Source organism: Bidens hawaiensis, unplaced genomic scaffold (genome assembly GCF_021521415.1).
Source record: "Bidens hawaiensis isolate Kalapana, Puna unplaced genomic scaffold, B.hawaiensis_p1.1 tig00013761_1, whole genome shotgun sequence".
Taxonomy (NCBI): Eukaryota; Viridiplantae; Streptophyta; class Magnoliopsida; order Asterales; family Asteraceae; genus Bidens; species Bidens hawaiensis.
Genome location: NW_027492175.1, coordinates 591222 through 618781, shown reverse-complemented (window position 1 = coordinate 618781; position 27560 = coordinate 591222). Strand labels below are relative to the sequence as shown.

The window sequence follows — 27560 nt, the reverse complement described above, 5'->3', positions numbered from 1 at the left end:
AAACAAAAAAAAACAAAAAAAAAACATGAAGGGCTCTTCAAGTCTCTATATCAACATCAGCCTCTTCATCGCCCTCATCATTACCTCCACTCTCAGCATCTGGCGCAGCCCGCTCCTCGTCATCTCCAAACTTACCATAATCAAGCTGTTCGTCTTGAATGGAGTCGTCTTCTATAACGATAGTGTCAGGAGTAGGTCCTTTGGCCACGCCAGAGCCGCTAGCAGAGGCAGCATTGCCCGCGCCATCATCGCTGCCACCAGTCCCTTCACATTCGTCAAGTAATTTCTTTAGCGCGCCAAGATCGGGCTGGTCAGCAAGCGCGGCTATCTGCAAGTCACAAGGAAAAGTATGAGTACAAAATATTAGGAAAATAAGTCAAGGTAAACTCATTAAGGTTAAAGTACCTGCTCAAGGATGGGAATTGGAGTATTCAAGTACTTCTCCCTCACCTCGGCCATGTCAGCGCAGACAACGTCGAGCTGATAAGGGTAGTCGGATGGATTCTTCTTCAGCATGCCATATTCATAGCCATCCTTAAACCCTTCAGCTCGACCCACCAAGCGCGACGCAGCATTACAATCCATCACAAGGGTCTGAAACTCGTCTGAGTATTTCATCGCATAAGCGCAACGAGTCACACCCTGTGAAACTAGCCATTGGCGATCCTGCGCGAGGGAAGAAACAGACGTCTCAAGAGCAGGAATCTGAGAGTTTAACAACTCAACAGTTTCCTTGGTCTGTTTTAGCTCTTCTCTGTCGGACGCTGCTGCCGCCAGGGCTTCATCCTTTTCTGCTCGCGCAGCTTCGAGCTCTCTCTTCAGGCGCGCAACCTCACTCTCTAATAAAGATTTGTCAGTGTTAGCCTGCACAAGAGTTTGATCACGCGCCTCTGCCTCCAACTCCAAGTCACGCGCTCGGCTTGCGTACCTGGCCGCATCCGCCTCTGCCGCCTGCAGCTTCTCCCGCGCAGCCTGCAGCTCATGCCCGCGCTTCACAAAGGCAGCGTTGGCACTTGCTCGGTTCTCGCTAAGTTCTGCTTGGAGTTTCTCAGCTCTCTCTCGAGCGTCAGAAAGATTCCAAGCAGAAATCTTAGCCTCTTGCTTGGCCTCCGCAAGGGCATCACGCACTTTTATATAATCATTGCGAAGCTCTTGGGAGGCAGCAAAGAACGCAGACCCAGCAAAAAGATGGTCGTTGAGCAAGTCCACGCGAGCGCGGTCCTCCTGAAACCTCCTTTCAGCTGGAGGCACAGAGTGAGCCCAGAAGTCTTCACACACGCCCATGGATTGAAATGAGCTATCCTCAGTAATATTCCATCTCGGGCGGTATATGTGATCGGCTTCCTGCAAACACAAAGCAAAGCAAAAGCAACGTTTTAGTCATCTAAACACTAATCTGGAAGTCCGCACAGCGGAGCAAAACAAACTTATACCTGCGGAGAGCCGGCAGAAAAGTCAGCGCCAGCCCCACGAGAAGGCTGCGCCACGAAATCTCGTGGCGCTACAGGGCTTGCGCGGCCGCCATCGGAATCTTCAAAATTGACCTCCTCATCATCCTCTGTAACAGGTCTTTTCTCCTGCGACTTGGAAAAATCAAAAACAGTCTCGCGAGGAGGGCTGCGCGCAGGAGGAGGTGAGGGAGGCCTTGACGCCGCTAGATCAGCGCGTAAAATGGTCTCCTGCTCCTTAGTAATCCCAATGAGAGATTCAGTGCTTGTTGGAGATGGAGCAGAACTAACGGCGCCGGCGCCGGCGCCAGCAGTGCCACCAGCAGCTTGTGTGCCAGCTATAATTCCTATGAAAAAACCAACAAGGCGAAATGATTCATGACTTGATCTAAAGGAAAAAATCATAAAATCAAAGCGCAATAAATACCTTGGCGCACCGCCGTCCGCGAATTGAGCATCGCCATGAAGTCCATTTTCCCCCTTTTCGAGGGTAAAACAGGGGACTTCAAAGCAACCTTCGGCGCAGCCTCGGTACCTTGCTGCGCCTGAGGTTGAGCCACCAAAGTCGTCGGCTCTACAAACATTTGAGTGAACAAAGCTTCATTAATAACTCTATCGGAATCACGCTCATAAAACCACAAAATATAAACAAAGTATACCTGTTGGAGAAGATGAAACAGCAGGCGCAGCGCCGCTTCCCTTGTCCGCCGCGCGAAGAGATGAGGTGGCAGCACCATACCTCGTGTGGACAGGAGGATTGCCCACACCTCGAGGCAAAGAAGACGAGGAAAACTTGGAGGTAAATCCCTTGGTTTTCTCAAGTCCCTTCGCTTGGGTAGGAGGATCCTGGGCAACAGGGGCGTCATTTTTCTTCTGTTTTTTACTGGCCCCTGTGCCAGTTTTGCCTTTAGCTTTGCGCTTGAGTTGTGGCGCCTCAGCTTCTTCCTCCACCTCTTCTTCCGCAAGCTCCAACTCATAGTTCTCAAGCGCATCTACAATACGTGCAACAGAAATGTTAACCAAATTTGGTATTCTAAAGGCATAAGCATAAGTACAAAGGCTTACCAGGCGCATCGCTGTCAAAGCAAAATTCTAAATCGACAGGGATGAACATATCATCGAAGCGATCGGGGAAAGCAACTTCCCCAGCGCTCAGCGCGACAGAGCCGCCCTCCATATGCTCGTCATAGGCGGCGTGGACGTACTCCTTGCTTACTGCATAAAACAAGACAAAATGATATCAGCAAAACGAATTATATTCGCGCAGAAATAATGCAGTGAGCTAATAACTCACCTAAGCCATCAACTTGGATGACAGGCTCAGTCGCGCTGTCGGTCCACCTCTTGCTCATACCAACCCCCACCAGCGCCTCCTCGCAAATATTCTTGGCGGGGGATGGTTCAGCAGTTAACTTGTTAACCCATGTGCCCGTTGGGTTCTTAAGAACATTCTCATCCACGGGCGCAGAAGTGATCGCGCGCATGGTCATGCGGATGGGAATCACACCAGCCTTAATATAAAAAAAAATTTCAGACCAGTCATGAAGGCTTTTGAAGGAAACAGTGCAGCACTTAACCTTCTGACTGCGCGGTATGAATGAGAACCAAGAATCTTGGATTTTTGGCTTGTAAAAATATTGAAAGCGCCGAGGGGTGGGCTCCTCGCGCTAAGCTTTGCACATGAACTCAAAATGAGTCATGCGCACTAGTCCACAAGGATGGACTTGGGATATGTGAATCCCATAAAACTGAAGGAGCGCACCCATAAACCTTGTCATCGGAAGACGAAGGTTACAGTGAGTGAAAAAGTGAAAGTATAAAGAGATGTAGTCGGTGGGCGGATCTGCCGCCGTTTGCCCGGTCGCCGGGAGCAGACAGCTGTACTCAGGGAGAAAACTCTGAGAGGCGACGAGGTTGTCGAAGTCAGACTGTTTCAATTTACAGGGAATCTCATCCCATCTCTTCACTGTTTTGTTCTTCCCCACCTCCTCCGACGAGGCCTCGGCAGCCCGTTTACCCTTGCCGGTCTTCTTCAAAGTGGACATAACTAATGATTTTACACGGCGTTTGCTGGGGGAAATTGTGGTGTCTGGGTTATCAGACATACAATGGTGAATCAAACAGCGGTTACTTTAAGCACAGAAATCTGGAAGCAAAAAACAAAGGCTCTTAATCGGAATAAAAATTGAAGGAGAAAGAGCTCTGAAATAACAATGAAGATGAAGAAAAACCACTCAAAAGGCTTGCTTTTATAGGCCCAGGAGAGAGAGAGAAAAAAAAAAAAAAAACAGGTACTGATCAGAGTTACGCTCACGCGCCCCCACTCGCAGGTGCAGGCCAACATGAGCGCGACACGTGTTCCTGACACTGTATGAGGAGACATGAAAGGCCACTGTAGCACCTCGAGCACACGAAAAGTCTGACACATAACGTCCCCATCTCTGACGCATGTCAGCACCAACCAACCACGTACATGGACGATTCATTTCAACCAAAAGGATAGAATTTCGCGCAACGCACATATGAGAAATAAAAAAGAAAAGACAAACCCTATTAAAAGAGCAAACTATTAAGTCTAATATCTATCTTACCTCGCTCGCGCGAGACAAGATACACATTAAACTGGGGGGGCTTGAAGAGGTATGCACCCGCCTTAACATCGAGCGGGGCGGGTCAACCCACAAGATATAGACAAGAGGCTTGAAATCAGGATGTCATGAAGACATAAAGCCAAAACCTATGCGCATGGCGCATATCACATATGCTCACGCGTATCACATATGCTCACGCCTATCACATCTGCGCATGGCGCATCTGCGTGTGGCGCATATCACATATGCTCACGCATATTACATATGCTTGCGCATATCACATCTGCGCATGAAATATCTGCGCGTGAGAATAAAGAGAAGACCTCGCGCATCCCCAGGATAGGCGCATATCACACATGCACATAATCAACCACGTCCTTATCCAAATCAGGATAAGGACAACCATGATTGTGCTCATCAGACAACCTTCCAGAAGGTATCCTTTAAGGAATAAAGAATATGCTGATGTTGACAGCTGCCAATGAAAGGTGGACAACTCAGCAAAACCCATGTGCTACCACGTGATTGCACATGGGTCAGGTGAAATACCTTGGTCAGAGAATAATCAATGAAAAAGCACCAGGTGTCCTAAGGACACGTGGCGCGAAGCAATAGGAGGAGGCCAAAAAGGCCCTAATTGGGTCTGAGCCCAATCATTGGAAACCCTAACACTATAAATACCACACCACCTCCACAAGGGGAGGTAAGCAAGAAAATACACTCTAAATCCTTACTCACTTTCAGATTATTATTATCTTCTCCTACAATATCTTATTCTCACACCGGAGGGTTACCCCAAAGAGGACCCCTCTGTCCCTTTCTGAGGGGTAAGTTCACGGTGCTGCTCGTTTTGTAGGTGGAAGAATTCATACTCCGGAGAACCATCGGTGATATAGCACACTCATACCCGAGGAAAGTTGATCGTCTACTAGTGAGTCGATCCACGTTTCTTCACTATCAAAATATCTCAGGTTCATTATTATTATTATTATTATTATTATTATTATTATTTTGTTGATGTAAGCATATTTATTTATTTATTAGATTGTTTAGTTTGATATATATAGATCGGTTAATGTGTGGATTTTATAATTGGATGATTTGTAGCTGGCATTGTTAGCGAGCGGTTAACGAGCAGCTAACCGAATGTATTACTTGTTCGTGTTCTTTCATTAAGGAAATGAACTTGTTCGTGAACGTTTCACACTTTCACGAACACAAACAAGATTTTATATGATTTCGATAACCGAAGAACCACGGTGTCAATGGTTCGGTCCGGCTATTGTTCATATGTTAGTTTTGTATTTACATATAAGTTATAACATAATACTCATGTATATATATTTGTTTTATAGTTAATAAGTTTTTTTAAGTTTATATTAGGTGTGTGCAAGAAACCTAAAAAACCGATCCGAAACCAAAAACACCGAAAAATCTAAACCGAACTGAAACAGACCAACGGTTTGGTTTTATGTTTTTGTAAAAACCGAACTAACGGTTTGGTTTTGGTTTTGCATGTGATAAAAACCGAAAAAACCAAAGCGGACCGAATTCGTAAGTTTTTTTTTTATATTTTATATTAAGTAATCTATAAGAATTTAACAATTATGTAAACTCGGTTAAATGTATAATAGTCTATTATTTTACAATTTACAAAATTATTTATACCTAAATTCATTATATTTTTTGCCAATTTTTTTCCGTCATAAATTTTCAAGCTCAAATGGCAATAACCGAAAAAACCGAAACCGAACCGAAACCAAAACGAAAACCGAATAACCGAAACCGAAAAAGCCGAAACCGAACGGTTTCAAAAACTCCAAATACCGAAGTTTTGGTTTTCGGTTTGGTTTTAGCCAAAAACCGCACCACGCACACCCCTAGTTTATATGATAAGATTAGAAAAGTAATTAAAAATATTGAAAGCATTTAATGAACAAACACATAAACAAACAAACATTAACGAACATAAACGGACGTAAATGAACACATTATTGAATGTTCACTAACACACTTGAACGAACATGGCATATGTTTGTGTTCGTTCATTTAGTTAATCAAACGGAACTTCTTGTTCATGTTCATTCATTTATTAAACGAACAAACGTAAACAAACTTCCAGTGGATAGTTCACGAACAGTTCGCCGAGCAATTGGTTTGTTTGCAGTCCTAAGTGGAAGTAATTAACGATTTTTCTTATTTAAATTGTATTTGCAGGTTTCGCGGGAGCTTGTTAATGGTGGTGCGGTTAATGCTGGTCAATACGGTCCAAACTGCACTCATGTTATAGCTGATAAGCTTGTCTATGTATATTTACTATCCATGTTTTGCCCATTGGTTTGCATTTCAACCCGAATTTGATTCTCTAATTTTAGCATATATGTGTGTTTCATGTTTGCAGGATGATCCTGTATGTGTTGCTGCGAGACGAGATGGGAAGATATTAGTCTCTAGTTTATGGATTGATCACAGTTTTGATGTTGGAGCACCCGTGGATAGAAACTCGGTTAGCACTCTAATCTAATTAGTACCAAATTAGGGGTGTAGCCGAGCCGAGCCGAGCTCGAGCTTGGCTTGTGAGTAGTTTATCAAGCTTGAGCTCGAACTTGAGCTCGGTTCTTGATTAGTTTATCATGCTCGAGCTTAGCCCGGGCTCGACTCATTTGATATTTATTAATTGCTTTGCTAATATTTATACCTATTTTTTATATATTTTAGTTATATTTTATAACATAATATTTTTTATATATTTTAGTTATATTTTATAACATAATACATATTATTTACTTATTTTAATATAATCACATTTTTATATATAATCAGAATTATTATAAAAATAAAAATACATTATTAACCAATTAAATAAAAATAAAATAAGTAATAGGCTCGTTTAAGCTCGGCTCAATTTGAGTTTTAACGAGCTGATTTCGAGTAGCTCAGCTCATTTACACCTCTAGTATTCGTTTGACTGTTGTAAAATATATGTTGCTTACATTTGTTGGCAGTGTTTAAAATGCTGTTATATTTGTACAACAGATAATGTACAGACCTCTTAGGGATTTGAATGGAATTCCAGGTGCAAAGTCACTAGTAATATGTTTAACAGGGTATCAACGTGAAGATCACGAGGATATTATGGTTAGCCTATTTCCAATCTGTCATTCATACTGCAAACATTTATAATGTATACGACTGTACGATGATAAATTTTTATTGTCTGTACTTTTTATTATATTTCAGACCATGGTTGGACTGATGGGTGCACAATTTTCTAAACCACTGATAGCAAACAAGGTTACTCATCTTATATGCTACAAGTTTGAAGGTCGTTGTATTCTCTCACGACTTCGTTGTTTTACGTCTGGTGGTAGCTTTGAAGGAGGTGTTTTTATGATATGTAAACTATAACATGGGACATTTTACTTATATGCACATTTATTTAGACACTTCTACTGTTGTCTTATAATATTATAGGGGAGAAGTATCTGCTTGCAAAGAAAATGAAGAAGATAAAGCTTATTAACCACCAATGGGTAGAAGACTGGTATGTATCATGAACACTTACTTTTTACGTGTTATCGGTCGTCATGAGACATTGCTTTATGTTTTCTACATATGAAATATCCCTCGTTCACACCATACTATAAGTTGCTATGATGTTTAAACTTTAAACCGCTCTGAATTTGATTCTCCGTTTCATGATTTCAGTTTAAAGGCTTGGGATATTGTCTCGGAAGCAGATTATAGTAAAAGGTGAAACTATTACACTATAAAGTATAAACACTTGCTTTTTTAGACGAATGGCGTGACACTTCCAATACTATTTGTATATTACACTTGATATGAAAATATTTTATTTTAGTTATTTTGTCGAAACGCTATTTTACCTTTACAACAGTGGCTATGAGCTGGAGATGGAGGCTGAAGCCAAAGATTCTGAAGACGAACCAGAAGGCGTTACTGCAAGACAAAATGAGAGGAAAATAGCGACTCCACCTCATTCTCTATTGAATACTATTGCTTCTAAAGTGTGTATGAAATCTACGTCTACTCAATTCCTTAAGCCACATACTGAAAATGTTATTGATTCTACCTGTGGCCCGTCTAATCTTTGTGAAAAAACTGTTGATAGTTTATCAAAACAAAGCAAACTCATCTCCGCTTCCACTTTAGCCAACAGATCCCCTCGGAATGAAGTTAGAAATATCGTATCGCCAACGAGAACCATACCTCCAACAATATTCATGAAAAGCTGTACTAGCAGCGCTAAAAGATTGAATATGTTTAATCTCGATGATTCCTTAAATAACGATGTGGAAAGTACATTTCAAGAGTTAAGAAAAGATCACCTACCTGAAACGAGCCCTGCACAGAACCGCTCCTTTAACACTCATGGAAGAAAGTCGTTTGTTCCAAGGGTAAAAATGTAGTTTGTGATGAACCCATCTCCAAATTATCCACTACAATTGAAGACTTAGATGCAGTGCAAAGACCACAGAAAAAATACAAAGAAACTAGCTTAGCTGCAACTTTTGACAACCTAGATGTGGGCATGGTTGAAAAGGTCATGCGATCTCCTTCTGCAGTTAGTTCTGATCTTCAACTAACTGGTGGATCGGCTTCAAATCCTGTCAGAAGGAAGTGTATTAGCAAGAAATTTGCGCCCCATAATCTTGCTAATAAGAATACCGTGAATGAAAAAGGTTCGACTTGTTTGAAAAACAATGTACCGAGGAATGATAACAGTTTGCAAATTGAGAATGTGCCTTGGCACAAGTCTTTATGCATGGACGATGAAACCGAGCTTCCAGAGGATAAAGACGAGTCAAACAAAGAGAAATATGAAGATAGGGAGCCAGAAAAGACAGAGAATCTTGGTGTGAAGCGACATCTAGAAAGAATCCGAGTAAAAAAGGTAAGAAGACAACTGCTCGCTCAGTTAAAAAGAAGGAACTTGTGAGTGACCGTAATAACAAGAAGCCAGAAACTAGAGATGAATCAACTCCAAATCGAGCTACGAGAAGCAAGAGAAATGCAAATGATTTGGAGAAGTCTATGCAGGTTCATGAAGCAGAAGATGTTCGTAATGACGCTGACATGGAAACAGAGAATGTCGTGAACAAGAATGAAACGAAAAGAAATAAACGTCCTGTGAGTAAAACAAAGGTTTTTGTTGATGATCAAAGTACTGGTAAGAAAGAGGTAGTTAAAGCTGGTAAAGATGAACCTATGTGGTTTATATTGACTGGACATAAGTTTCAAAGACGGGAGTTTCAGCAGATAATAAGGCGGTTAAAAGGAAGAGTATGCAGAGTTACTCATCAATGGTCTTATCAAGCAACTCATTTCATCGTCCCCGGTCCTGTACTCAACCGAAAAATTCTTTGCTGCTGCTGCTTCTGGAAGGTAAACATCTCTTTGACTTTGACTTTTCGTTCAAGTAACAAACATTAATTACGCGCTAAGTAGAAATTAATTTACATTTCATCACCAGTTTTAGCAGCAAAGTTACCTTTAAACGACTGTTTTTATGGAGTTTTTTAAAAATAGTTGGGCGTGGCATGTTAATTCATCTTAGTGTGTATGCAACTATGCATATGCATGCGCATCTGACATTCTGACGTGTCATATAACAGTACTAGGGTATAGCCCGTGTTACACACGGGTGGAAAAACATGTCAATAAATATAATAAATTAAACAAAAGTTCATGCAACACAAAACTTATTCAAACTTTCGGAACAAAACGTTAACCATTTACATTGTCTAGATATAAAAAGTTAAAATTTACAATAAGTTAATGTAAATTGAACAACCAAAAAACTTCAACAAAAGACATAAACATGTTCTTTCATATTAAACCACCATCAACTTCAAACATTCTATCAAAAGAAACTTATTTTGCTTCACCACCTGAAAATATAATAAAACAATAGCATCCAAATTAAATATACCATAATAACATATTTAATAATGAGTAACATTTAAACATTAATAAAGTTGTATTTATTAAAACAAAATAACATATAACAAGTAAAATGACAACATAAAACATCTTTCTAACTTAAACCATTAAACCAAAAAGATATATCAATAAAAACCTTTTTTTGGCCGTCATTTTATAACTAACAAATTTGATACTATTTCAAAACAACTATTTTTAAAATATTTTCAAAATAGTTACAAATTATAAAAAATTGGAATTAGTCACTTCAAAAATTATCAAATTGTTTTTGATTTTTGACCAATCTTGCAACAAACTTTTAAATCACTGACATTAATATGTTGTTAAATTTGCAAAACTTAAAAACGTTTTACAATAAATGAATTGTCAAATAACTTTGGAAATATTACAAAATTTTATGTTAACTTTAAAAATAATTAAAACTGGAAAAATATGACTAATTAATTTAGAAATAATTACAAAAATGAAAATCAAATAGGTTAATTTGAAAACTTCAAAAAATTATGAAAAGATTTTGAAATGAGTTTAAAATTATGGAGAGTATTAAAACCTTTAAAACTTTGTTGAAAGATTGTTCAATTTCCGAATTTAAAAGGAGTTTAAATATGTTAATTAAATTTTGTAGTTTTAAGTTTAAATCTGGTCTTCCATGTAAAGATAGAAATAATTTGAAATATTTTGATTCATGAGAATAATAATGTTAATAAATTATTAAAAGTTATCATGTTTAATCATATTCACAAAATCATATGTGCCGAATAATATTTATAATGATAATAAAACAGTTATTTAATTTATGATAAATTAATATTGATTATTAAAATTATGTCAATTTGAATATTGTGTTCTAAAATAACGCGGTTATTATTTTAGTATTAATTAACAATTAATATTCACGTAATTTAAAGTAAGATTACATTACAAGTATGTATAGAAACTTTCTAAACATAAGTTTTGAATATAATAAAGCGGTTTATTATAAATATTTTTTCCTAAAATAACCGATTGGTTATATTCAAAATGTATTATTAGAATGTATTATTATATTATAAATTTTATATTTCAATATTTAAGGTTAATTAAAATCATTTAATATTTAATAATAATACGTAGCTTAATTTAGGAATGAAATAATAATAACAATAATTAAAAACATAAATTATTTCCATAATTATCTTTATTATAGTCAAACCTTTAAAACATAAATTATATTCAAATAATCATCTTCAAAAATAAGTGATTGATTATAAAAAAAAAGTATTATTAGAATGTATTATATAATAAGTTTTAATATTTCCATGTTTAAGGTTTTTCCGAAATCAGTTTATATTTAATAATAATACATTGAAAATACTTTAGGAATCAAATAATAACAATAATAAAAACATAAATTATTTCCTTAATTATCGATTTTATAGTCAAAGCTTTAGATAAAATTTGAATTTCAAATTATTGTCATCAGGTTGAATATTAAATTAGATTTGACTACTAATTATAGTTAAATAATAAAATTAAAATCTAAGATTTGACTACTAATTTATAAAATTAAATTAGATTTGACTACTAATTTATAAAATTAAAATCTAAGTATATTAAGTTATTAAAATCGTATTCATGTATATTAAATTCATCGGCTAGAGCCCCCGCGAAAGAAATTTGCGTGGCTCTGATACCAATTTCAGAGGTACCAGCGGAAAAATATGAACGATTTAAGATTATTAGTTCAAGTAAGTTATTATCCATGAAATTTAAGATTATATCTAAGTTTAAGAGATTATTAGTTCAAGTAAGTTATTATCCATGAAATTTAAGATTATATCTAAGTTTAAGAAACTTATGAATTTTATAAACCACATATTATAACAAATATTTAATAAGTATGCAAAATTTAAACACATAGGGATTATTTTTAAGTGTAATTTTAAAATTATTAAGGCAAGTATTTATATCTCTGTTTCAAATTAATTATGAGAATTTTCCTTATAAGACCCAAGAGATTCAGATATTTAAAAGTATTTTAAAATTAAAAAGAACAAGGGTCCAACATGCTTCCGTACCTTTTTCCCGTTTTGACCAAGATATCGCCGGGTTACACCAGGAGTCTTTTTACTAGGTTATTCCATACCAAACCTAAGTAGCCTTAGGTAACTCCTCTCTGGCTCCTTCAGCAATATTCAGCTCAACCAGGTTTCGTTTCCTACTTCCGGTGTATGGTAAAAAGGAACAGTTCGTAGTTGGAGATTTCCTCTTTTTAAAAGAGAAATACTTCTAAATAGGAAGAACACTCAAAGGTATTATAAGGAAAGTGAAAGTTTTTATTTCATGATGGGTATTTTACAATGAAGATGTGAAAGAAAGTACATAAGTAAATACAAACACTCTTATTTTTAATACATGAAAGCTTAAACACTCTTTTTTGAAATTTTGTTCTAGGCCCGATGATTTTCTTCTTCTTCCTTCTTCTTCTTCTTATATAGGCCCCTTATTCCTTTAGATAGACTTCACCACTTTGTCATCTTGTTTCCATGTGATATTCTTTTTCTTGAAATTCTCCATTGTCAGATCATTGAATTTGGTGTTGAGATTCCTCATGGAAACTTGAACTTTGGCTTTTCTTTTCTCTTGCATCCATGTTCCCTATGGGAACTCTAACATTTGGATTTATATGATCCATGCATTCCAACTTTTGTATGTATCTCATGAGAGTTTATCCATCATTAATTTATGAAATCTTATTTTTATAAGATTAATTAAAATCTTAATCTTCAGATGATGTTTGACTCTCTTTAGGAGAATCAATAATCATATTGTCCTTTTTCTTAGAACAAGCCGGACAAACATTGTGCTGATGTTTTCTGGTTAAGCACAGTTTATATTGAGCTTGAGGACTTGATGCTATAACACCAGTATCCAAAAATCTGATTTTATCCTCTACATATTTTTTAGCTGCTGGAGGAGTTCTCCTTGCTGGAGCTATCATAACAGAGGAATGCATCTTACTTCCTCCATAAGTTCTAAATTCTCTTTTAAAAATATTTTCTAGAGTACAAAGAACTATCTTCATACCAAGTGCTCTTCTGTTATGAATATCATTTTCATTAAAATTTTGAAAAGTTTTTAATCTTTCTGTCTCTATATTGTAAGAAAGAGATGCATGAACTTTTTCTATTATAATCAGATGATATGCAGGGTAATTATTGTTTTTATAAAAATCAGGCCCTGCAGAAAATAGTTTTAACACCATAACATCACTTGGAGTAATAGTAGAGTTATATAGATAACTGTCCCTTACTCCGTCCCTAACCCATTTTGGTAAAAAGGAAATTTCTGGGAAATTTGGTGATGTAAGATATATTGAATTTATTGATCCAAAATCATACCAGTGTCTTATTTCTTCAGGGGAATTACCTTGTAAGTAATTAATTCTGGGGTAAACCCCAGTACAATCAACATATCTTATATCTGTATTTTTAAGGTTATATAAATCTCTCATTTTAAACCACTGTTGCTCAACAAGATCTTGTTGAGTTGGTATCCTTTGGAAAGTATTATCAAAATTTGAAGTCTGCCCAGAATGTGGTTTAAAATTAAAATGTTTTTCTTTAGGTTCATCTTGATCAGAAGTAAGATCTATTGTTTGAACTCCCTTTGAAGATGACGGGATATCTCTTTTTTCAATTTTCACCTCCTTATATATAGGAGATAAATCCACTATTTCTTTTATTTGGTGCTTTACCAAAGATTTTAATATCATGCTATCATATTCATAAAAGACTATTTTTGAGTCTATAAGAAGACAATTTCTTGTGATCAAATCTTTTAGGTCTGAGACCTGTTCAGGGAGAGTGCTAAAATAACTTAGCATCTCTTTCATATCTTTCATTATTTCTTTTATAGACACCACCTGCCTATCCATGTCTTCAATATGCTTATCCATTTTTTGGGCTATCTCATGATCTTCCATCTCTGGTTAAAAAATCTGCTAATACATTTTTATCAGATTTAATTATTTCTATATCAAAATTATATTCGGATATTAAAGTTTGCCATCTAATTAACCTTTTATACTCAGGTTTAGAGGGCAAATTGTTTTTTATAAAAGCTTTTACTTGTGTATTATCAGTTCTTAGTAAAAATCTAACTGGTAATAGAAAATAATAAAGCTTTTGACAACTTTTTACAACTGCTAAAAGCTCTTTTTCGTTAATATGATATCTTGTTTCAGTGTCACTAAAAGTGCCTGAACAGTATCTACAAATGCTTTCACCAACTTTTTTATTTTCGGAGTCATAGTCTATTTTTTTAAGTATCCCACTCCAATAATATTCTGAAGCATCTGTTTCTAATATCAAATCATCGTTTTCTTTAGGTAATTGTAATTTTGGTAAGTTCCTACAATATTCTTTTATATTTTTCACTTGGTCTTCTAAGCTTTTATCAAAACTAAATATCTTATCTTTCTTTAATAGGTTTTGAAAAGGCTTTCTTATATCTGCAAGATTTTTAATAAAATCTGAAGCATAATTCAATATACCAAGAAAACTTTGTACTTGCTTTTTATCTATTAATTTATTAGGAAAGGATATAATTTTTTCAAGAATATGGCTCTGGAGTTCTATTCCTTTACCATCTATTTTCATACCTAAAAAATCAATATTATCTTTTAGTAAGCTAGTTTTTCGTTCAGATAGGGCTAAACCATGTTTTATACATAAATCTATAAATATATCAAGATGTTTTAAATGATTATTGATATTATCAGATAATATTAAAATGTCATCAATATAAACAAAAATAAAATCGTAATTTTTGAATATAGTATCCATTTTTCTTTGAAAAATCTGTGGTGCATTTTTTAATCCAAAAGGCATCACAAGCCATTCATACTGACCTTGAGGGGTGGAGAATGCAGTATAACTAATACTATCAGGATGCATTTTTATTTGCCAAAATCCACTTTTACAATCAAACTTAGAAAATATCTTTTTATTTCTAGTCCAGTTTATTAAACTTTCTTTATGAGGTAAGAAATATCCATCAAAAACAGTATTATCATTTAATTTTTTATAGTTTATTACCATTCTAGGTTTTCCCCTTATTATTTCTGCATGTTTTCTTACCAGGAATGCAGGAGAACTATGTGGGCTGTGGCTAGCTCTAATTAATCTCAAATCTAAAAGTTATTTTAATTGGGTGCTAAATTCTTTTTGGTCTTCTGGATTATATCTCATGGGCTTTATTCTTATTTCCTTATCTTTATCTTTCATTTCTAATTTTGCTGTTATATGATTTTTATTCCAAAATTGTAATGGATTATCTGTATAACATTGTTTAAGCTTATGCTTTATATTTTCAATATGGATATCTAAATTTCTTAGATTTACTTGATAGTCTAATGGTTTTTCTGGGTAACATTGTAAAATCGGGATTCCTCTTTCAAGTTTTGGGTTTGGTTTGTAGCCTATATCACCACGCTTGCTGACGCGTTTTGTAAAATTAATTGGAAATTTTCTTCCGTATGCATTTTTTATTCTTTTAACAACTATTAAGTGGTGGCATGGTGTTTTTAATATTATTTGATATGCTATTATATCAAAAGTTATCTTATTAAATCTTTCTAAAAAGTCACTTCCTAATAATACGTCTGATCCTGAATTATAAAAGTAGAATGAAGGACATTTAACTAGATATGATCCTAACAATATTATTGGATTTCTTTTTCCTCTTCTTAAAGAGACTATATCCTTAGAAAAACTAATACCATTACAAGGTGTTAAATCCTCATGGTATTCTTCTGGAAAGCAATCTGATTTACAAATACTTAATCCTGAACCACTATCTATGTAAGCTGCAAAATACTCGGCTTTATAATCTTTATAAGTGATTCCTATTGGAATATAAATACTTCTAGGGCTTGTCATTTTGGTATATATATTAGTTTATCATATCGTGTTATTTTTAACCCGTAGGAGGTTATCTGATATGGTTTAACATTTTCTAAAAATGTCAATCCTAACATAATTTCTAATGTGTCGTTTTCATCCTCATTACTTATTAGTAATCTTAATGGAATTTTTTCATCTCCAAATTTTATCATAGTTTCCACAGCTTCATTAATCTCATGTAGTTCACCATTAAAATTAGTATACTGGTGAGGTTCGTCTAATGGATATTTTTGTAAATTCTTACAAAGTTTGAAATTTATATAGTTTCCATTTGCACCTGTATCTATTAAAATGTTTACATGAGAATATTTATTTCCATTAAAGTATTATCCTTGTATTTTGTAATTTTTTATAGTATCTTCTTTTGCTTTAATTATGTCAGAGAATCTATTAGAATTTGTATCTCTTATTAAATGGTGACTAATTACACTTTTATTAGAAAATGATAATCTAGAAGAAACATTATTAGATAATAATAACGGTTTATCTTGTAAATCAAGACTTAATGGTCTTGAATCTATTTCTTCTATTTTAGGTAAGGTAGGCGTTTGTATCTGACACACATCATTAAATAAAAAAGGAAAATCTATTGTGTCTTTTATACTAAAACAATCGGAATGATGAGTATTCGATATTGCATAAGAGATAGCATATGTAATAGAATATGGCCTGTTTTGTTGTTTAAAGAAATCTTTTCTTTTAAAATCTTGTAATAAACTTAACGTTTTATCAAAATCCTTGTCTTGAATATGATAGGAAATTCTTGGATAAATATTAAATTTAAGTTTTCCATATTGTAAATTTCCTCTTAATATTCCAAGACACGCTTCTTCTCTATTTTGGATCCTATTGTCCATGATTGCTAATTCTATAGGAGTATCTATACCTTCTTTAAATGTGGATTTTATTATTATTTGGATGGCTCCAACGTGAACCCATCCTAAAGTATTTCTTATTTCTGGTCTTACCTTTTGTATTTTTTCTTGAATATCCTTTTTAGATAATAAAGGTATCATAACTTTATTGGATGTTATATTAATATCTAAAGCTCTTTCTTGAATGTTTAATCCATAATATAAATGATGATCTCTAGGTCTTATTCCTAATCTTTGTAAAGTATTCAATTTAAATCCTGAATAGTTTGATAACGAAAAGTTTTCATGTTGTATTTGCTTAAGCTTTTTCTTATCTATTAAAATTTCTTGTTTATATTCTCCTAACTGTTCATTTTGACAATCGATTATGTTATTATTTATTTTACTACTAGAGGCTGTATCCAATCTATTCATCTTCAGATGTCGTATATTCTGTTTCAGTTAAAATAAATATACTTTCATCAGAGTCTATTTCTTGAAAATCATTTATTGGTATAAAATCTCCTTCTTCGATCATTTTTCCTATATCCTCGTCTATTTCGAATATTTTAAGATTCTTTTTAAACTTTTTTGGACATTCATTTGCATAATGACCTTTTTCATGACAGAAATAACATTTACATTCCTTAGGACCTCGTTTTCTTTTATAAGTAGGCTTAAACGTCTTCTTATATCCCTTTCTCTTATAGTATTTTGTTTTACGCTTTTTAAAATATCTTTTTCTAAAATAAGTTCTTTTCTTATATTTTCTTTTTATCTTTCCATAATAATATGAACTATCACATCCAATCATTAAAGGCATTTTCGGACTACTACAACATAAAGATATTTTTCTTTTTAATCCCTTGCTTAATTTAGCTAATATAGCATCTCCGCACCATTCACTTAATTTATCTCTAACATGAGTTATTCTTTTTCCTAACGTATCAGCTGTTCCTGGATTATAAGTTTTTATTAATCTTTGTCCCCAAGGGTCTGGTATTTTTGCAAAAAATAATGCTAAATAACTATTCATATCCGGTACTTGATTATATATATGGTAATAATAATCTTGAAATACACAAATATATCTATCTATTTCCCATATGTCACATAATTGTAATCTTATTAAGGCTGTTGAGTATTTTTCGATAGTTGCTGGGTCTTTTATAATATTTCCTTCTCCACAAAATTCTAACCTAAAGGCTTCCACTGCTCTTGTTATTATGTTTGCTATTATTTCATCTTGTTCAAATATTGTTCTCTTTATATCTAAAGGTAAATTTTGCCAATATCTTAAAGTACTATTTATTAAAGTTCTTTCTAAGAATCCTTGAAGTGTTTCAATATCCATTCTATTAACAGAAACTGCTATTCTTAAAGCTGTTTCCCATTTATCTATTGCTTCTTCCGTATTTTTTATACAATCTACGTCTAAATATATTCCAAAGGGATTAATCGGTTCATTTTTCATATTCTGGTATGGTTTATAATTATCTTCATTTTTTATTGTTGATTTTACAGCAGCATATCCTTGTGCTGACCTACGGGTTTCATCTCTTATTGGAATTTTAGGATTTGTACTTGAGCTTGTTTGTTCAGTATCATTAATATTAAAGTTTTCCTCATTAGCCTTTATATTTATAAAATTATCATTTAATTCCATATCCCCTATCTTTGTTATTAAATTTTCTATTTCAGGAGATACGTAAACTTCGCTTTCAGAGTCGTCTGAGCTCATTTCTAATTTCTTTTATATTCTTTAGGAATTTTCATATTTTGTAAAAGTTGAACTAAAGGTTCCTGAAATCTATTTGGGGTTATTTTGTTTTTTCTAGTTGGGAACGTTGCTTCTAATAAATCTATAATCGTATCTAATTTAAAAATTATTTTATCTTCATAAAATATAATTGTTTTTTGTAGTTCTATCATATCTCTATCTATTTTTAAAGAGTTTTCTGTTTCTTTTAGTTTATTAAAACTATTATTTTCCATTACGGTGAAGGGTATTGCCAATCAGTATCATCATAATAGTATTCGGAATTAGTGAATTCATATCCACTAAAATTAAAGTCTTCATCTGAAATATAATCTTCATCAAAATCATAATCTGAATTAAAAGTTTGACTAATTTCTTCTGTTTGCATTATAAAAGTATTATTTATAAAATTAAAATCTAAGTATATTAAGTTATTAAAATCGTATTCATGTATATTAAATTCATCGGCTAGAGCCCCCGCGAAAGAAATTTGCGTGGCTCTGATACCAATTTCAGAGGTACCAGCGGAAAAATATGAACGATTTAAGATTATTAGTTCAAGTAAGTTATTATCCATGAAATTTAAGATATAATCTTAAATTTCATGGATAATAACTTACTTGAACTAATAATCTCTTAAACTTAGATATAATCTTAAATTTCATGGATAATAACTTACTTTTAATATTGATTATTAAAATTATGTCAATTTGAATATTGTGTTCTAAAATAACGCGGTTATTATTTTAGTATTAATTAACAATTAATATTCACGTAATTTAAAGTAAGATTACATTACAAGTATGTATAGAAACTTTCTAAACATAAGTTTTGAATATAATAAAGCGGTTTATTATAAATATTTTTTCCTAAAATAACCGATTGGTTATATTCAAAATGTATTATTAGAATGTATTATTATATTATAAATTTTATATTTCAATATTTAAGGTTAATTAAAATCATTTAATATTTAATAATAATACGTAGCTTAATTTAGGAATGAAATAATAATAACAATAATTAAAAACATAAATTATTTCCATAATTATCTTTATTATAGTCAAACCTTTAAAACATAAATTATATTCAAATAATCATCTTCAAAAATAAGTGATTGATTATAAAAAAAAAGTATTATTAGAATGTATTATATAATAAGTTTTAATATTTCCATGTTTAAGGTTTTTCCGAAATCAGTTTATATTTAATAATAATACATTGAAAATACTTTAGGAATCAAATAATAACAATAATAAAAACATAAATTATTTCCTTAATTATCGATTTTATAGTCAAAGCTTTAGATAAAATTTGAATTTCAAATTATTGTCATCAGGTTAAATATTAAATTAGATTTGACTACTAATTATAGTTAAATAATAACGAATCAACTTAATGTACATTTAAATTTTTAGAAAATTCTAGAATAAATTATATTTGGAATATCAATATTATATTGTAAGATATATTTTAAATTATTATATAAAATATTATAAAAAATTTAGTAAATTTATAATAAATATATCTGGAATATTAAAGATCAATATTGTCTCAAATCGATTCAATTCCGTTCAATTATATATGAAATTAAATAATTTACAAACAAATATATTAAACATTAAAAAAATTGTAATTAACAAAATATTAAATCGAAGTTTCTGACTTTTGATAAAACTGAATCAAAATTGGCCGGAAAAAACTCGTAATTTGGACGGAAATTATGTTTGTTAATATTTGTAAAGAAAACATTAACAAATTGGACGGAAAACAATAACAAATTGGACGGAAAAAAAATCAGAAATTGGACGGAAATTCACTTCTTACTATTTAGTAAACAAAACAATAAGAAATTGGCCGGAAATTAAAGAAATTGGACGGAAATTACGTTGAGAAAATTTACTAAAAAAAAGAATAACAAAGTGGCCATAAATATTATAATAATTAACTAACTCTATGTGCAACAATGGATTGTTAATTACCTTTAATATATTCATCGGATGATCGATCTGTTATAATCATCATTAATTGACCAAAAATATCCTTATAACATCGTCTCTGAGGAACGATCAATTGAACGGAATTGAATTGATTGGAGACATCAATAATCTTGGAAGTGAAGAAAATCATAGCAGATTAAACAATTGTTGGTAAATACTGTAGACGTTCGATGTTGGATATGAGCGACGGAATTAGGGTTCGTATCTTTGCGAGGAGGTTAGAGAGAGAAATGAGTGGTGGAATTGGTTGTGGATTATGAAAAATGGAACGGGTATAGTTTTTTGTGGACGAAGCGGGTTATTATGAGTCATGGGCTATAATTATTCTAAAATGGGTCCGTGTCACATGAATATTTAATATTGATTTATTTTAATGGCTAGAAATTAAGAGAATATGAAATATTCCACAAGGCATCTAGGTAGCATCCTATGTGAAGGGCTTAGAATGATGTCATGTGTACAATTGTATTGCTTTAATGAGTTTTTTCCCAAATTAGTGTTGGTGAAAAAACTATTTACCATTTTAGTGTTCCTTATAAACTATTTACCAAACTAGTGTTTTCCATTTATTTTTCATTGACCTCTTACTTTTACATTAACAAGCATGCATCATTGACAGCCGTTTGCCCGGTCGCCGGGAGCAGACAACCATACTCAGGGAGAAAACCCTGAGAGGCGACGAGATTATCAAAATCAGATTGTTTCAACTTGCAGGGAATCTCATCCCATCTCTTCACCGCCTTGTTCTTCCCTCCCTCCTCCGACGAGGCCTCGGCAACCCGAGTACCCTTGCCGGTTTTCTTCAAAGTAGACATAACCACTGATTTTACACGGCTTTTACTAGGGGAAATTGTGGTGTCTGGGTTATCAGCATACAATTGCGAATCGAACAATATGGTTACTTTAAGCACGGAATTCAGGGACAAAGACGAAAGCTCTTAATCGGAATGTAAATGATAGGAAAAAGCTCTGAAAATGACAGTGGAGATGAAGAAAAAACCGTTCAAAAGGTTTGGTTTTATAGGCCCAGGAGAGAGAGAAAGAAACAAGTAATAATCAGATCTACGCTCACGCGCCCCCACTCGCAGGCGTAGGTCAACATAAGCGCGACACGTGTTCCTGACACTGTATGAGGAGACGTGAAAAGCCACTGTAGCACCTCGAGCACACGAAAGGTCTGACACATAACGTCTCCAACTCTGATGCATGTCAACACCAACCAACCACGTGCATTGACGATTCGTTTTAACCAAAGGGATGGAATTTCGCGCAACGCGCGTACAAGAAAAGAAAAAGGAAAAACAAGCCCTATTGAAAAAGCAAACTATTAAGTCTAAAATCTATCTTACCTCGCTCGCGCGAGACAAGACACACATTAGACTGGGGGGGGGCTTGAAGGGGTATGCACCCGCCTTAACATCGAGCGGGGCGGGTCAACCCACAAGATATAGACAAGAGGCTTGAAATCAGGATGTCATGAAGACACAAAGCCAAAACCTATGCGCAAGCGCATGAAACATCTGCGCGTGGCGCATATCACATATGCACACAACACACACATTTAGTGTGAGAATAAAGAGAAGACCTTGCGCATCCCCGGGATAGGCGCATAAAGGCCGCGCGTAAGCGACACACAACAAATGAGACAATAGTCTAATCCAAATCAGGATAAGGACAACCATGATTGTACTCATCAGACAACCTTCCAAAAGGTATCTTTTAAGGAATAAAGAATGTGCTGATGTTGACAGCTGCCAATGAAGGGTGGACAACTCAGCAAAGCCCATGTGCCACCGCGTGATGGCACATGGGTCAGGTGAAATACATTGGTCAGAGAATAATCAATGAAAAAGCACCATGTGTCCTAAGTACACGTGGCGCGAAGCAATAGGAGGAGGCCAAAAAGGCCCTAATTGGGTCTGAGCCCAATCATTGGAAACCCTAATACTATAAATACCACACCACCTCCACAGTTGGAGGCAGGCAAGAAAATATATTCTAAGTCCTTTACTCATTTTCACATCCTTATTATGTTCTCTTACAATATCTGATTCTCACACCGGAGGGTTACCCCAAAGAGGACCCCTCTGTCCCTTTCTGAGGGGTAAGTTCACGGTGCTGCTCGTTTTGTAGGTGGAAGAATTCATACTCCGGAGAACCATCGGTGATATAGCACACTCATACCCGAGGAAAGTTGATCGTCTACTAGTAAGTCGATCCACGTTTCTTCATTGGCGCCATCACCTGTTACAACGGCAACAAAACCACTGTCTCATCAGTTCTCTCTGAAAATCTTCACCATGGTTTCCGGTGTTCGAAACAGCGATCAAGTTATAATAAAGAAGATATTTGATTAATTGAACAAAAATATATAAAGCGTACGATGCAAAAATAGATAATTCATGAACTAAATAGGAAAAACTAAATAGTTTAATATGTTAATTTAAAAGTAGAAGATAAAAATCAAATAAAATAAAAAACACTAGTTTGGTAAATACTTTTTAAGCAACACTAAGATGGTAGATAGTTTTTTCACCAACACCAGTATGGGAAAAAACTCTTGCTTTAATAGTATATAAAAATTTTTCTAAATGTACATTGCAAAATTTGTATGACCATTTTGAAACATGTAACTGTATTTATTTCAAGGTCGGTTGCAAAAAGGCACAAAAGATATAATGTTTACTTAGGCCGTCCGTATTGGGTGGCAATTGGTAGGCGGGGGGCGATTTTGACATGGAACACCCCCCCCCCTCCGTGGCAAATGGGCCGATAAGGGGGGGGGGGATGACTTTTTGTCGCCTGTGAAAGTGTTTGAGAAAAATATTATTTTATTCTTGTGTTTGTGTGTGTATATATATGGGCCGACAACACCATTACACCCCCAAAACAAAAACCCACCCTTAGCTGACTTGGTGCCACATGGCACAAAACACCCCATTTTGTAGCCCCTCCACTACACATAGCCTTAGGCTATGTGTAGTGGAGGGGCTACAATTGGGGGCGAATTGTGACACGTGGCGCCCAGTCAGCATGGAGTGGAAATTTGTTTTTGAGGTGTAATGGTGTAGGGGCTACAAGTTGGGCCCACAGTGTCTTTTTTTATTATTTTCTTTTTATAATTAAACTAATTAAATAAAAACCAATTTATTTAAATAATTAAATAAAAACCAATTTATTTAAATAATTAAATAAAAATGTATTAAAATTAAAAAAAATACATAAACTAAAAAAAATACACGAATAATAAAAATAAATTATAATAAAAAAACACACCAAAATAAAAATTTCTATAAAAAAATTAATCTATTCGTCTTCGTCCCCGTCGTTGTCATTGTCCTCCTCCTCGTCTTCGTCCTCGTACTCGTCTTCGTCCTCCTCAACGGGACGATTATCCCACACGTGTTGAACCAAATCCGCCTTCAGTTGTTTATGTATATCACTTGATGTGAGCTGGTGAATGTTATACGTTCGTTGGTCTTGGGTTGGTTCAGGGAACTGTTCTGGAACGCTTCCTGGTATATAGTGTTGACATATTGCTTTTCCCTCGTCTTCTAAAATCATATTATGCAATATGATACACGTATACATGGCATCGCTCATTTTTGCCAACGTCAATACACGACAAGGGTTTTTCACATAATGCCAACGTTTTTTTAGAACCCCGAAACACCTCTCGATATCCTTTCTCGCCGACTCTTACTTCTTAAAATAATCTCTTTTTTCTTCGATAGGGTCTTGAAACGTCTTGACAATGATCGAGTACTCTGGATATATCCCATCTCCCAAATAGTATCCGTGACGATAGAAGGTATCATTGGCATAAAACGGTAAGACCGGTATGTTACGGCTGATGTAATACTCTAACACGGGTGACGCGTTGAGAACGTTTATGTCGTTGTTGGACCTGACTGAGCCGAAGTAGGCTGACCAAATCCAGAGGTGCTTGAAGACTAACCGTTGGCACTCCATGGTCACCACGAGTGTATTGACCTCGCCATACGGTTGGACAGTTGGCCCACTCCCAATGCATGCAATCTATACTCCAGATCATGCCTGGAAAAGAATGTTTGCTTTCGTGTACATCATATATGCGAGTCAGGTCGTTTGAAGTAGGAATCCTCAGATAACGACGAGAGTATAATTGTATTATCCCTATACAAATAAATTATTAAACAATATTTATATTAGAAACAATAGTTAATACAAATAATTTAAATATTACCAATGCAAAAATTCTCCAACGCATCTCTCGTTGTTTTCTCTGCCATCTTTAAATACTCGTCATTGATATCGGTCGTGTTGCCGTATGCGAGGATGCGTATAGCCGAACTACACTTTTGGATGGCGGAGAATCCTAAATATCCTCAAGCATCGGGTTTCTGTTGAAAATACTCATACTCCCGCTCCATATCTCCAACGATGCGCAAAAATAAACGCTTGGACATCCGAAAACGACGTCGAAACATAGCGTCGTTAAATGTAGGTGTGTCGTCGAAGTAGTCATTCATCAAACGAGCGTTCGCTTGAGTACGATCCCGAAGGATATATGACCGTCTACGTGGTGCCGTAGATGGAGCAGATCCGGACACCCTGTTATTGGCGACGGCCCGAACCGCGTTCGTGACCTCTAAATGCTCTTCCGCCACTTGTCGGTGAATCTGATGAATTCTTCGACTCTCGCTTATTAATTGATTCAAAATCTCGGCAGAGTTCGTGGAATCCGGGGAACTCATTGAGTTTGAAGAAGTATGAAAATAATAAAAATGATTGGTATTTTTATGTTTGTGTTTGTGTATGATAGGGTGAAAATGGTTAGATAAAGTTTGATATATATATTAAGTTTTTAAATTAATTTTTTTTTTATATATAGCCGTTACCCAACGGCATTATTATTATTATATTATTATTCTCCATCTTCGCAGGCGACAATAATACCTCGCCCCGCCCAATTTTCGCCCAAATTTCGCCTAGGGGGCGGTGTGCTCCACCAATATCGCCCAATTTCGCCCTCTTTTCTCACCCATTACACATAGCCTTATACTTGTTGCGGTTTACACAATAAAAACAGTGCTTAACCACACACGTGTTTTACCTATCATTGTGGCAGACTTTTATCTTAAATTTCAGAAATATGTAAAAGTTTTTCAAAATGCAGGTGGATTTTGAAGACCGATTACTTAACTGCAAGTAACCAAGCAGGAAACATTTTAGCAGAGGAGCCTTATGAGTGGTACGAAAATGGCCTAACGGAAGATGGTCAAGTTAACTTAGAGGCACCAAGAAAATGGCGCCTTTTGAAGGAGAAAACGGGCCACGGTGCATTTTACGGGATGAAAATTATAGTTTTCGGGGACTGCAACGCGCCACCTTTGGTATACCAATATATTGATATTATATAAAGTATAAACACTTTTTATTTCATTTTTTATTTTTAAATGTTTTAGGATACTCTTAAACGAGTAGTGAAGGCGGGAGACGGGACAATACTAGCAACATCTCCACCATACACTCGCTTCTTAAACACCGGTATTGACTTTGCAGTTGTTAGCCCGGGGATGCCACGTGTCGACACATGGGTGCAGGAGTTTTTAAAACACGAGATCCCATGTGTATACGCGGATTACTTGGTGGAATACGTATGCAAACCGGGATATCCACTAGAAAAACATGTTCAGTATGGTACAAATGTTTGGGCTGAGAGGTCATATAACAAGTTAAAGAAGCAGTTAGAAGTGGAGATTAGTGAGTTTAGAACTCCGGATAGTGATGACGTGGCGTGTGAGGTGTGCGGGTCACGTGACCGAGGCGAAGAGATGCTGATATGTGGGGATGAAGGTGGGTTGGTTGGGTGTGGTATTGGTACACATATTGAGTGTTGTGATCCACCACTTGATGATGTTCCTGATGAAGATTGGTTTTGTTTTAAGTGTTGTGGCAAGAAGCATGAGTCTAAAGGTTATGCATCTAGAGGTTAGTTATTTTATTTTGTTAAGTTATTAAAGTGTATGCACATTTTTGTATGATGGTGTGCATGAATGTATGATATATTGATATGTACATATATTATAAGCTTATTGCCTATTTGCCTCAGTGAATCCAAATTAAATGTTTTGCAGATTGATTCTATGATAGCCCAAAGGCCCAAATGGATTAAAGTTGGATGATAAAAATGTCTTATGAGTCAGGGCTTTTTAAAATTCTGGATATGGGAAAAAGGACCAACTTCTTAAAAAATTAATGTGAAAAAAAAAATTTGAAATCGGCCCCGGCTAGACCATCCGTAGTCACCAAGCGTTGTGGCTTTTTGGACCTAATAGTCTAATACGCTGGGGCACACCGCCCCTCCGACTTTTTGGAGGGAGAGTTGTGTTCACAACGTTAGCTTCCAGGCATTTTAGGTTTTTTTATTTTTTTTTGTTATTTTTTTATCCTTTTCCTTTTGTTTTCTTTAGTTTTATTAATAAAAATAAAAATATAAAACGCTCCCTCTAGGCATTTTGACTACACCCACTATTTCCAAAAAGCCAAAACTCTGATTCAGTGTCACATGAAGCAAAATGTCCAAGAATGAGTTTTTTTTATTACACATGGTCTTATATGCGGTTAGGAGTAAATTTCGGACTGATCCCAAACTTAACCCAAAATTTGTGATTTGTATTAATCTAAATGGGTCTGGGGCAGGGTCATGGTCAGTTATAGGTCGAAACCTGCAAATGCGTTTAGCTAAACATGTTGTCTTTCATCCCGACAAGTGTTATGTTTGACTAGTTAAACCTATTTATTTATTTTGGTATTTTAAACAATTTGAACCTGTTAGGTTAAACGAGTATTTTATGCCATAGTTTAAAAAAATAAAAAATAAATGTGCAGTTAAACATATTTGCTTAAAAAAATAATATATATATTTTTTGGTGTAAACAGAATACGATAAACAAAGCCAAAAGGTGAAAGTGGAACAATTAATATTTTAGGTAAGAGATCACAGGGCAGGAATCC

At 34.7% G+C, this 27560-nt stretch overlaps 1 pseudogene; it reads left to right on the top strand.

The window, feature by feature from the left end:
• Positions 1-6226: 6226 nt before the first annotated feature.
• LOC143544829 (BRCT domain-containing protein At4g02110-like) lies at positions 6227-26599 on the top strand (annotated as a pseudogene).
• Positions 26600-27560: the final 961 nt, after the last annotated feature.